The sequence below is a fragment of the Chamaea fasciata genome, unplaced genomic scaffold (assembly GCF_029207755.1).
Source record: "Chamaea fasciata isolate MVZ Bird 193981 ecotype frontalis unplaced genomic scaffold, bChaFas1.0.hap1 SCAF_21, whole genome shotgun sequence".
NCBI lineage: Eukaryota > Metazoa > Chordata > Aves > Passeriformes > Sylviidae > Chamaea > Chamaea fasciata.
In genome coordinates, this window is record NW_027094106.1 from 2,011,336 (window position 1) to 2,025,137 (window position 13,802).

General features: G+C 47.6%; 1 protein-coding gene and 1 long non-coding RNA gene across 6 annotated transcripts in view; one reads left to right on the forward strand and one right to left on the reverse strand.

Annotated features, from left to right (window-relative positions):
- Window positions 1–13,802, reverse strand: part of AUTS2 (activator of transcription and developmental regulator AUTS2) — a 768,033-nt gene that overhangs the window by 645,289 nt on the left and 108,942 nt on the right. The gene's annotated exons all lie outside the window — the stretch shown is intronic.
- On the forward strand, window positions 468–1,733 carry LOC136300051 (uncharacterized). The gene is made up of 3 exons (XR_010723615.1): window positions 468–613; window positions 763–869; window positions 1,041–1,733. It is a non-coding gene; the product is annotated as an uncharacterized lncRNA (long non-coding RNA).

A 13,802-nucleotide genomic window follows, 5' to 3' on the forward strand; every position in this document is an offset into this window, starting at 1 on the left:
CGTAGCCCCTGTGTGTGTAGAGCCTGTGGACATCCTGACAGTGTGCACAGTTATATAATGAGCTCAAGAATTTTATTTGGCTACAGAAAGCTGAATGTTTCTAAGAAAGCAATTTTCCTTCTTACAGTGGTCTCCAAGAGATTCACCCATCAAAACGAATAAGCTGTTGAATTGAGTGAGGCTACAGCCTGGGCTAACACTGAGAGCACTCCTGTAATAGCTCAAGTCCCTTTCTACTATCTTTCATCTGCTTTAGCTCCATGTTGCTGGTGTATGAAATTTAAAGAGCTCTGAAAAAGATGTTAACGAGCCCTAAAGAGGAGAGTGCTCTTGCGATAGTCATTCCCAGGAACACCTGTGAACTGTTGAGTTTAATTAGCCTACAGCTGGCACTGAGTGTGTGGGGAAAGACAGGGGATTTATTATCGGATTGCCAGGCCTTAGATTGGCTCTCGCAGCACATTTTTTTTTCCAGTTTGTTTGTTTTGTGATAAAGGACACACAGAGAGTGAGGGCAATTTAACTAACAGGGGATTCCCTCCTTGGAAAGGGTGCCAGACATGGCAGCACTCGGATGCTGGGAAGTGCCTGGGAGTGGGAAGAGCCTGGCAGGGTGAGCTGTTGGCAAGCTCTGCACCCCAGCCCTGTTATTTACTGCGTGGCACAATTTACTCCCAAACCCATACCCTCCAACTACAGAACAGCTAAGGGGCTGAATTGTCATTTCGGTAACGCATTACACTTCTTTTTGTAACTCCTCAGGACTCCACTTAACTCTACAGGCATCCTAAAACAAACCGAAGAGGTGGGAAGAGCCTCTGCTGCCTCTTTATTCTGCCACCTACAACACCCAGTGACTTTGAACACAGGTAGCTGCTTCAGCACCAATTATGTCACAGCACCACACAAGCTGTGTGTGTTTTCATCAGCAACGCTGAATTACAGTTGTTCATCCTCAAATACCTCCAACCCGCCTGCCTAAAATCATGGCGGCACTGCCAAGTGACATCAGTTTTCTCCTCTGCCCTCCTTTTTACTAGGCACAGTTGGAAGAGAGAAATGAAAACATGCCTCAGGTATTCTGCAGAAGCCAAGCAGAGTGGTACCTCAGCCGCCCCGGACTGTACCCAGAGCAGGCAGAGCCCAGGGCAGCCGGGGCCAGCTCCACTGCAGCAGCTCACCGCCTGGCTTGGCAGCTCCTGGCATTCCCACGGAAAGAAGAAACACTTTGGAGGCCTTTTATCTTCGAACGACTCTTCTCCTACCTTGTGCTAAATTCAAAATACCTCAACAGAAACAATGCCCCACTTAAACCACAATGTACAAAATAATTATCAGCCTGACATCATCTTTACTGACAGCAGCTCGTCTCCACGGCTGGAGTACGAGACGCTTCCCCAGCTGATGGGACTTCATCCTGCCATCACCTTGACACCGCCACGTCAGCCGTGCTGACATTTCCTCTAGCTGACATTGGAAAGCCTTCAGTAAATCTGTACTGACATCTTAAATTCTCTTTTCTTCCCCCCCATACTCTCCTCCTGTCATGTCATCTCCATAAAATTGCCCTGCCCTTGTTTCACTCCGTTTTGACATCCCATTGTTACCTGCCCGGCTCCTCTTTAGCGCAGCGTTCCTGTCACAAAGGCACATCTCCAAAGACCTGACACGGGAGCACCTGGAGAAGTGTGCCAGGAGTCTCATTAAAATGAATTAAATGTCTGTGTTATCACTTCCACCCCTTCCCAGCAAGTGACTCCTCAAAGCACGGCCTCACACCGCGGTGCTGTAAGGAGGGAGGAACCCGCACACCCGTGACAGCCAGGCTGGGTCCAGTCTCTGACCCTGGGGAGGACACAGAGGCCACCAGGGAGAGCAGGGGCCAGGCAACCAACTGCCCAGTACCTCTGCAGTGTCAAGGTTTAGTGACAGCTCAAAAACAACCTGCGGGCTCAGTCTGGAAAACACAACAAATGGGCCACCACAGGGAGCCCCTGATTCCGGCCAGGGCATGGTGGGTGATGTAAACACAAACACAGCTCCTACAACACTTGTCACTCGCGGCCTGGGCCCCTGGGATGCAGCTCAGAACCTCCCCAGACCTTCAGAAACCCCGAGAAGCTGCCCAAACCCAAGGCAGCAGCACGGCCCTCACAAGGAGAGGATGGACACACCGTCATTAGCCCAGCCAGGGTGCTGTCATTAGCAGGCTCATCAGCCTCATTACAGAGCTGTCCCCTCGTTAGCAGGGAGGGAGCCCCAGAGACGACCCCACTGTGCCCCCCAGGCTGCAGGAACCTCAGGGATGTATGGCCAGGGACCCCTTCGATACTGAATATAATCACCAGGCTTTAAAATCCCCTTTAGGAGGGAACCTCAGGCCTTGAGCTCACTCCGTTTGACAGCAACAAGATGTGTTTGTGCCTGGTGGGGTGGGGAAAGCAGGGGAACAGCCCTGTGAAACCACAAGGGAGCTAAAACCCAAATATGCTTTGGTGGTGTCTAACAGATTTTATGCTTATGTAATATACACAGAATTTCAAAGTACTTTATATACACGGAGTATTTCCTAAAATTCAGTTACACGTTTTGAGATGTAAATAGATACCTGCTCTAGCAGTGTAATTAAGCTGTCCATGCAATTAAAAAGCACGTTGTTTTATTTGCATAATTCCATGCAGCTTTTTCTTTATTGATAGACCCTCGAATACAATGTTTTCCTGACACCGAGTTTGGTTTGGTTTTTTTTTCTTTGCTTATTGATCTATATTTCTCCAAGCTGTAGAAAGCACTTACAACCCAGGAAAGCCACAAGGGCCAGACCAAGAGCCTGCAAGTTCAAACACTGATGTGGATTTCATATACGCCAAAACCCAGACCAACAAAATGAAATCTATGTACTCCTAACTCTAAGATGAGAAACAAATATTTCCTGGAATCCAAATCTGCAGTATACAGTTCCAGCAGAAAAAAAAAAAAAAAAGAAAAGAAAAAAAAAATCCAGGCCGGGAGAAAAAAAAAGAAAAATCACCCTGACTGATGAGCAATAGATGTGGACGTTTTATGTCAGAGATATCTATTAATCAACTCCTGCTACAGGTATTTTACGTATCTAATACGCATCTATAAATTCCTCCAAAACTACCTCTGCAAGAAACACCCCATGTCTGTAGTGTCTTTTAAAAATCCCCCCTAACCTACTCCTCCCCCCTTCCCAGTGTCTGCTCTCCTGTGCCGCCCCGCTCCCACCACCGCTCCAGGCTCTGGCCCTCAGGTCTGAAACAGGTGTCATTAAAATCCCAGAGAGTTCAAACTCACAGACCTTAAACAGGTGTCATTAAAAGCCCAGTGAAACCTGCCCACATGGACACACCGACACCAGCACAGGTGAGAGGGATCGTCCCATCCATCCCTGCCAAAGCCCCACCCCAGGCTGCACTGCACACGCCTCTGGAGCAGCTGAAAATAATAACGTGGTGCACAGAGAAGCTCTAAGGGGGTTTGTGTGCTTGGGTGGGACAATGACCCCAACGTGCTGGAGCAGCCCCAGGAGCCTGTGCAGGTGTCCCTGAGGGTCCCTGTGTGTGTGACCCATCCCCAGGAGCCTGTGCAGGTGTCACTGAGGGTCCCTGTGTGTGTGACCCAGCCCAGGAGCCTGTGCAGGTGTCACTGAGGGTCCCTGTGTGTGTGACCCAGCCCAGGAGCCTGTGCAGGTGTCACTGAGGGTCCCTGTGTGTGTGACCCATCCCAGGAGCCTGTGCAGGTGTCACTGAGGGTCCCTGTGTGTGTGACCCAGCCCAGGAGCCTGTGCAGGTGTCACTGAGGGTCCCTGTGTGTGTGACCCATCCCCAGGAGCCTGTGCAGGTGTCACTGAGGGTCCCTGTGTGTGTGACCCATCCCCAGGAGCCTGTGCAGGTGTCACTGAGGGTCCCTGTGTGTGTGACCCAGCCCAGGAGCCTGTGCAGGTGTCACTGAGGGTCCCTGTGACCCAGCCCAGGAGCCTGTGCAGGTGTCACTGAGGGTCCCTGTGTGTGTGACCCATCCCAGGAGCCTGTGCAGGTGTCACTGAGGGTCCCTGTGTGTGTGACCCAGCCCAGGAGCCTGTGCAGGTGTCACTGAGGGTCCCTGTGTGTGTGACCCAGCCCAGGAGCCTGTGCAGGTGTCACTGAGGGTCCCTGTGTGTGTGACCCAGCCCAGGAGCCTGTGCAGGTGTCACTGAGGCTCCCTGTGTGTGTGACCCAGCCCAGGAGCCTGTGCAGGTGTCACTGAGGGTCCCTGTGTGTGTGACCCATCCCCAGGAGCCTGTGCAGGTGTCACTGAGGGTCCCTGTGTGTGACCCCAGTGTGTGGCTGCAGGGCCCTGCAGGGATCCCAGCTGCCAATGCACGGCTGCACACCCAATAACGGAGCAAATCTCAGATGCAAACACATCGGGGATGGCATTACTACACATTTTCTGATCAACAATACATCAGCAGAACATTTTGCTGCTGCTGTTAACTCTCTGCTGCGGTTCAGAAACAAATGCTTGAGGACATGTACTACTCCACTCCTACTGCGTGTACAAGAGATACACTTGTGTATCCTCCACAGAATATGACTGGCAGCAATTACAGTGAATATTGAAGAGATGGAACAGGGTTTGTGATGCATTTTCCTGGCTTTTGTGGAACATTTGTTCACCAGATTTGCTAACTCTCGAAATGCAGGCATACACGAGAGGTCTGCTAATCCAGGGAATTAACAAGGTACTGCTCCAACAGATTGCAAGACAAGAGTGCTCTGCTTCATACAAATGGGCTTTAGACAAGCAGCCAGTACACCCTATGAACACTCACCCATTCTACCTGTAATAACTACGTAAGGTCCCGAAATATATCGGGTGATCAAAATAAAACAGAGAAGATTTATGCTCACAGCCTTCTGAAACAAAAGTTCCTGGGTTGGGATTGTTTTTCCCTCTCCCTTCTGAGCTCTGTAGTCTGCAAAGACATAAGCTTACAGCACAAGAAAATAAGATTTAAGCACGTATGAAATAATAGAGCCCGGTTGCTATCACACTGTGATTATCAGCCAACAACCCACACTGGAGCCAGAGTCTCTTCAAACACCATAAATTCCAAGCTGCCTTAAAGAACACTCAGGCACCTTCATCTGTCTCTGAAACCCTGCAAGGTCAGGGGAAGGCTCCTGCTTCGCTGCATACACAAAACAAAAACTGTTCCGTGCAAATAAATAACTAAGTCATACAGCAGAGATATACTCAGATTCTCTGAATAATTCAAGTCCCATTCTTAAGGGTGACAGGAATACAGGAGAGTTGCTGCCTTGGGGATGCTGAGACAACCCCGTGGTGGGGACAGAGGGTTTATGATCTACAGGAATCTGTCCAAGGTGGGGTCTAGCTGATGAATGGTTTGGGGTTTGGATGTTAACAACAGGATTTCCATTCCATACAAAGCATCACTGCTACATTTTTAATGTCCTTTAGCAGATGTATTAATACAATACACGCTTCCATAATATGTCCTTCCTTGTAAAATCCAAAAATACAGGATCAAATGCCCAGCGGCTTTACATACTTCCATGTGGGCACCTGCATGCCTTGCACACATGCATTTGTGCACACACACAGACACATGAGGGATTTATTTCCAAATGCAGCCACACATGCAATTTAAACACTTTTAAAGAGAGGCGTCAATTTTTATCACAGAAAAAAAAAATATATAAATCAATTAACAGCAAAAGGCCTTTTCCTGCAGTAGAGATCACAGCACTGTAGGAACATCTATCATCCCAACATGTGCAATTCCCAGCACTGACCACTCAGTCACACGGAAAGCTTGACACAGCAACTGAGCCAGCAAAGGAGCCCCATGAGCCCATCCATGACACAGCATCTGAGACACAAATCTTCGTGTGGACACTTCACCAACTGGAAGGCAACCTTGAAAACCCTCCAACATATGAAAAAAATAAAGATGCACAATAGGGAGCTCTTCCAAAAAAAAAAAAAAAAAAAAAAAATCCTATCTGCTCTCCTCAGAAATTCTTCCTCCACAAATCCGGTGCTAGTGTGCCTAATCCTGCTGTTGACAAGGATATTGGATTGCTGTCAGATCCGGCCCCATGGCAGCAGTCCCTTGGGCAGCCAGCAGAGCAGCTGCTCCCGGGGCTGGGGCTGCAGACACCCCACTCACATCCGAGCACTCCTCCTTTGCTTTTGTCTCCAGGGCTCGTTATCATTAATTATGACTCACAAACCAGAAAGAAGCCATGCAAACTGAATTCACAGAGCTCCCAAAGCAGCCCACAGTGCCAGTGTCCAGGTACAAGCTACGGAAGTGTGAACATTTGGACTTCTAAACACAAAGGCAAAGTCAAGGTGCCCGTGTGTGAACAGCACTGAGATCTCCAAAGCCCTTCTGCCACAGCAGATTTATGCCAGGGCTTGCCCCGTTCCTTGCTCATCCCCCTGCATCTCCAGTGGCCTTCTGAAGTTACCTGCTTGCCTCCTGAACCCTCACCTCCTCTCCTGACGAGGTGGGAAATCAGCTACTCACAAATCCCTCTTTCTAACCTCCTCTGAGTGCTGCCATTAACTAATAGGAGAGCAGAAGTGCAAAGTGGTTTTTTAAGTACACTATTCACATAAGCCTAGTTTTTGCTGAAAGAGCACCAAAAATAAACCCCTGAAGAATCCAGTCTCCCATATTCTCATAGCTTATACCTCCACTCAGCTTCAATAAGCCAGGAACAATATTGCATGCCCAGACTCTGTATCACTGGGATCACTGAGGCTCAAGTAAAGCAGGAATTTAGCCAGCACCTACTTAATTCCAAATTCATTTAATATCTCTATGCCCCCTCCACAAATAAGCCTTATAACACTGTGAGTCAATCAAGCCAGGCACTAGTAAAATATTTTTTTAAAAACCCTTAAATCTAATAGAAGATTACTGCACTCAACCGTAGAAACAATTTTAAGCCTAAATTTGGCAAGACACATTAGTTTTATATGGAGCTAAATTATTTCCAAGTGTCCAGGAAATACAATTCAGTAATTACGGCTATATTAGCTGGATGCAAATGAAGCAAGAGGCAGAGTTTATTTACCACCGAGGGGGTGAGTCACCCTGGCCACCCTCCAGAGCCCAGCCTGGGGACTGACCCAAATCCAAGGACCAAGGGTGCTCAAAGCACGAGGCTGATGGCGACAAGGACTCAAAGCCTCGTGAGTACTGACATGGGGGCATATTTGTAAGGTATCAACACTCAAGGAGGCCAAGCTGTTGAGGAGTGTCGCTTCCCAGCACTAACAGAGAGGTTTGATTTCCCAACGGGCTCGGTCCCCAGCACCTGTGGTGTGATGCTTCTGGCCACGCCATCCAAGGAGCCAGGCCCAGGTGAAGACACAGGGCTCCAAACCCTTCTGTGTATCCCAGGGGAACACGCCTCTCTCGCCCTGACCAAGGTATCTCCTTGCTCCAACACCCCAAAACTGCAGGACGCACCATGCTTGGATTGCCAGCAGCCTGAAATGCTGGAAGCAGCTCGGTGAGATGGGGCTGTGTGGGCCTGATATTTCGGGGTCTGAGAGATTTTAGCCTGCTGGCAGCTGCTAACTTTTTCCCAAGGAAAAATTTCTCAAGAAAGCTTCTTCTCAAAACAATCTTTCTCCAGGTGGTGTTTTGCTGTTTCTCTGGTTTAACCCATGGGGTCAGAGAGGTGTCGTTCCTCTTCACCAACCATGTTAAGTCTGTATGGGAACACCTAATAAAAGGTAGTAAAAATTAGACAATAAAACCTTTTTTCTATGCTCTTTGCCTTCTGAATATTTGGAATCTCTCACCTTTCTCTCGTGTCCTACAATGACAGGGCTGAGCCAGGCAGCACCACGAGCACAGCTCCAGCCCCCAGAGCTTCCAGACCCTCCCCACACTGATCCTTCTCTCAGGATGTGTTCAGGACACAATCTTTGCAAGGCATTTTCCTCCTGGCTGAAAACAGCGTAAATTAAATGAAGCTAAAGCCTATCATCTGTACACCCTACAGAAAGGACACCATCATCGTTGTCAAGTGAAAACCTGGAAGCCAAGCAGGAGGCAAAATGACCTCTGCTCCCATCACGCTGCTCTGAAAGCACTGCACTCAGCTGACAGCAGAAATGGATTTGATAATGCAGCAAGGGAAAAATGCAGCGTGGGACAACATTTCCAGTTCAGCATTCTCCACTCCCACATTTTCCATAATAATTAATAACCAAAGCTGTTAATGTTTAAATGATCCACGCTCTCCAGTGCAGTCAGCAATGCCTCCAGAGGCTTTCCACTGGGGCTAACGCTATCAACTCTATGGATGCCTGAGGATACAAGCTGTTTAATGGATGAAAGGACAATTCTATAGTGTATCCAAACATTTAGAAACTTTTCTTTTAAAGCTGAACTGGCTTAATAAAGCATTTAGGGTTCTCAAGTTTTGTGTAAATGTCCAGGTACTCCAGGGTTAAAGGACAACGAAGTTTTTCCCAACACTCAAGTGCTAATAGACATTACATTGCTCTTCCCCATTCCAATAGGGCCAGAACATCCAGGGATCAGTCAACCCCAGGAAAGCTGAGCAACAGCCAGGGAGAAGCTTTTTCTGGTTTCTCACAGCACCAGAAACTAAATCACTCCCAAACATGGCTCCAGGAGTCTGTTTTTTGTTTATTTGCTCAAGTCCTTGGGAACCTCTGCAGTTACCAACACATTTCTCAGAAGTTAGGGCGAGAAGGTATTTTAGCATGGAATTACAATCATGATAATCACCAGGTTTTCCTGCCCTGCCTTCTCCAACCCCTCCCCGCCCATTCCCCCATCCCAGGATTAACACAGACGAAGGAAACTTTTAAGACCAAAGCAATTTCTTCATTTCTTTTTTTTAAAGCTTATTTTCAAAGAGCTGGGGGTACAGAAGTTCATCCTGCCTGTGTGTGTGTTTCCCTATCTGTCCCCCCTCTAATAACTTTTGAAAGCCACTAATTCCAAGTCAATGTGACAGCAGGGCAGAGGTCTCCACAGTGCCAAGCTCCCAGAAGTTGAGTGAGGAGCCTGCAGCTGCGCAGGGGAAGGCGCCTGGCTTCTCTCACCTCCCACCACGGGGAAGGCTGGCTGTTAGCTCACACCTCATTAGACAGCACAAACCCACAGAGGAAATCAATTACCAGATAAAAGTCCGTCGGAAACCAGCCTTCAATCATCCTGCTGCTCATGCAACTCCTTGGTTCGTAATTCTTCTGACAGCATGATAACAAGGGCTGCCCTGGCCCCTCCTTGGGCAGCACGGGAGGAAATACCTCAAGTCCCACAAAAGCCACCCTTGTCTCCTGCACCACCACAGGCTCACCCACGGCCTGGCACTGACAGGGAGCAAGGGCAAAGCATCATTTAAATGGTCACCAGGTACCATCAGGAACTCAGCGACCTGAAATATTTGTTTTGTAACTGGATGGATTTAGAGCCACAAGATTCATTATAAACATGCACCAAAAGATGGATGTTCCTCCCACCAGGCAAAGTTCAACCCATTCAAACCAATCCTTTGGAAGCACTGAACATTCTGGTCTCTCATTCCTTTTCTTTGTTGCTGCAGATACCAGGGATGTAGTCGACATCCCCGTGTAATGTCTGCACCCCCAGGCTTGGCAGGAAGACACCCAGACACTGCAGCCTGTCCTCTGCAGGTTCCCCACCTCACCACCCACGAGCTGAGCTCCACTCAGGCAGGACTGATTTCTCCAAGCAGCTCGAGAGGAGAGCCAGCAGTGTCAGCTACACTTGCCGGAAGGATTCAAAACAAAAACCAACAAAAAGCAAAATAACCTTAAGTGCCTTACTAACAGCTGGGCTCTTTCTTTTTCCGCTTAGGGACTCGTTTCTCTAAAACAGAGCCTTCATTCTTCAACATAAGACTTCAAATACATGGAAAATCTGAACCAGACCTATCACACCAGGCTACAGTTTCCAGCAGGATGGTTTAATGGGCTCGTTGAAAGCATTCTTCAAATGTTTCATTCCTGCCATTCCTTTCCCTTCATGGTTCTTCTTTATGGACAGATGCATGGGAAATGGGATAAAATTGGGTCCACAAGGATCAAGGCAGTATGCCCGAGCACATCATGTGTTCTGTGTGTTACTGGCAGGGCTGCAGACTGATTTATGTAAGGGTTTTGTGACAGCCATGGCACTTGCTGCTCAAACAGACAAACCCAGCCTAGTGCAGATGAGCAGGGACTAACTGAGCTCGTGCCAGGGCTGTCTGGCTGGACTGTGCAGCTCCACAGCTCATGGACAGCTTGTGTACCTCTATGCAAGCTGTGCTGACACCAGTGACGGCCACTGTATCTCTCTGTGGAGCATCTAGAGAGTGCATCTCCCTAGAAAGGTAACAACTGGGAGGTGAAATTTGGCAAATGCCTTCCCTAATTAAGGGGGCAGGCAGCTTCTCTGGCCAGCCAGCAAGATTTCCCTCCACTCCCACCAACAATCTCTAATCCCACCAACGATACACCAATCTCCAGGATTCGTGTATCACTTGTATTTGTATAATGCACATCTGTGTAGATATAAGGTAGGGACAGTCTTTCTTTTCAGGCTAAAAGCTTGAAACCATCCATTCCCTTCCCAACTTCCCACAAACACAGCTCTTCAGGAGCACAACAGGAAACAAACCAAGTTTCATGCAGACGAATTTCTAAATGTGTGGAACTCAGGGTACCAGTAACTTGGATCCCAAGTCTTGGGCATCTCTTCCCACATTTAGAGTTCACAGCCATCCTACCAAAGAGCATAAATGTCATCATCAGAGGTCTCATGAACAAGCACTATGACAATGCAAGTCTTCTTTAAAGGCATTACCTATAAATAATTCTGATTTGTGCACCAGTAGCTATGAACTCAATTCTGCTCTTCAGCACAGTGAAGACACTGGAATTGAGCCATCATTTAGAGAGAGAGAAGCTCAAGGAGCTGCTAAATGCTGAAATGCTGGAGATTGTATGGCAGGGGTGGTTCTGCTTATATGAAGACAAACTGCATGAGCTCAGCACAAAATGATGAGGTTGGGATTAAGAAATTACTTCAGCTTTAAGAGTGCTCTGCCTTAGTAAATCCAAGTCGGACTGTCAACCTTGCAGTGTCGTTTTCCTGTGGTTCTGTGTGTATTCACATCAAAGAACATGCCCAGGTGTGTGGACACTGGGTGGGGAAGGGAGAGGACAGTTCAGGTGGGGAGACAGGAGAGGAACAGCTGCAGTTCAGGTGGAGAATCTGGAGCTGAAATACATTACAGTCTCGAGAAATCATCTCGTATAACTGGTAGTACAAATTGGCTTTAAGAGACAACTCAGCTGGCACATGTATTCCCTGCTGAACAGTGATACCTATTCAAATGATCAAAACTTGTCAGTTCTTAAATTCAGGATAAATCCCAGACCTCAGAAACAGGCAAATGAAAAAAAAAAAAAAAAGGTTCAAAAGCAGTAAGACAGCAAATGTTACTCCCAGGACCAATCTCTCTGATATGCCTCAAGCTTGCTAACAGCATTCTAATGCCATAGGCACGTTACTTTCCTTTGCCCTCATATTTTATTTCACTGAAGCCCTGTCCTAATAACTGATTACCAAATACCAAACAAGCTGTAGTGTTATCTTGCTAGCTGGTGAAATATTTAGGTCCATTTAAGTGCCATGCAAAAATGAGTCTGAATATATGGGCTGTAGCAGGCAGAAATAGGAGTTTTGCATTCGGAGACAGGAATATTCTATTGAGGCCCATTCCTCACTCCCCGAAAGTGCTCCTGCCCTCTCACCAGATCAATGCAAAGCAGGTGCTGTTGCCATAGGATAAAATGCCTCCTTCACATTTAATGTGGAAATTACCATTCCTCCACCACAATCACAGTGAAGGCAGAAGCTGAGTGCCAGCCTCCATCCTCCTGCCAGGCTCACCTGAAGAACTGCTCACCTACATAAAACACCACGGAAAAGGAGTGCTTGCTTTGCTGTACATCTCAGTGGAAACAACTGGCCTATAATACACCAGGCTCCTTACAACCACTGTAACATCCTCCTTTCCAATCTATGCAGTTTAAGTTGGCAGGAATATGTGAACAGGTTTAAAATAACTGCCCAATGGCTTTTATGGGGCCACTGTCCACTGCAAAAATCAAAATCCACATTTTCAGAGCTGTGACATACACAGACTTGCTTCAGCTTTTTCTCAGGGCATTCAGGCACAGCAACCAATGTCCAGGAGAGACAGCAGTGAGCCCAGCAGCAGCAGCACTGCTACTTTAACTCAGCTGAGCAGCTGTTCCTGCCCTGCTCCATCCTGTGTGCTCACAGCACCTACGGGTATAGGGGGAGTGGAAACAACTCACTGAGACAATTGCCACACCACAGAGGCAAAACAAATTTTTTCCCCACCCAACGGAAAATAGAAAATTGCAAATTTGGCCCTCAATCGTTGCTTGCTTCCAGATTGCAAAATGTTCTCTGGGTCTGGCAGTGAAAATCTAAAATAGGCTTCAAACACCAATTCTTGAGAGCTTTCCAGTCCAACTGCTCAGGGTCAGGATAAGCACCCAAATGTCTAAATCACACTGAAACAAACACTTGTGCCACAGCAGTTGCAACACACCTGCAAGTGTGGATCTCACACTGCTGTGAAGGGCATCACTTCAATTTCTATGAAGAGTCCAAAATGTCAGTGCCACAAGCCCCACGTTTGCAGCAGCTGCACAACTGGAATCATCAGTGACTCACAGGCTACTGTTCTTTCAGCAGAGCCCTCTCTGGTCTTTCGTGTGAGACAGATAGTTAAGTTTGACTTTATTTGCATCGTGCTTGCCAAGACCTGCGATTTGGGAATTAATAGCTCCCACTGCTCCCACACTGCAGCCAATTTTACTGCGTTCACTCCAGCACATATCAATGCACAGAGGTCAGATGCAATTTTAATGAGAACCTCTACTGTTCTATTTATTTTAATACCTTTATTGCACCATCAAATTTATAATAATTAAGCATATTATAATTACAGTGAATTAAAGTCTTCTTAAATGTATCCCCCATTATTTTATAATCAATAAAATTAATAAAATTGATTGTAAAATCTCACGTCTGGTGTATACTGTCTGTTCTCATCATCACACCAAGTTCTACTTCAGTAGCAGCCAACTACAAAGATTTCTGTACTATCAGAAGGTCTATAATAATCCATTTTCTTTACTGATCCTCTGATACCTCCATCCCTTCCACAGAGAACCATTAATGCCTTCCTTTGGCAGGCTTCTCGCAGAGCCAGCAGCAGGCTTGGCTGCAGAGGGCTGTAAGGGAGCTGACGTGGCACCAGCACACTGTCCCCATCCCATGTGACAGCAGCTCCCAGCTATGGAAAAGCCCTGCTGCTCCTGCTGGGCAGCACCTGGGGACAGATGGGATCCTGGCGGCACAGTGGCCTGCTTCCCTTTCCAGTCCAGATTCCCCACTCGCTGGCAGAGAGAACTCCCAAAGCAGCACTTCCCCAGCTACATCATACTCAGAGTGTCCTGCACTCTCCAATTTCCTCACTTCCCATCACCTCCAGCCTTTGTGCTTTCACAGCCATCCCCACTCAGGCCCTGGCAGCTCGGCTGCCTTGCAGCTGGGTGTTTCCTTGGCAATTATATCTCTTCAGTTGCTGAAAGCATCAGAAAATGACCCCAAAAGACCTCCTTTCTCTGTAAGAGCAAAAGGGAGCTGGTGGAATCACAGAGGT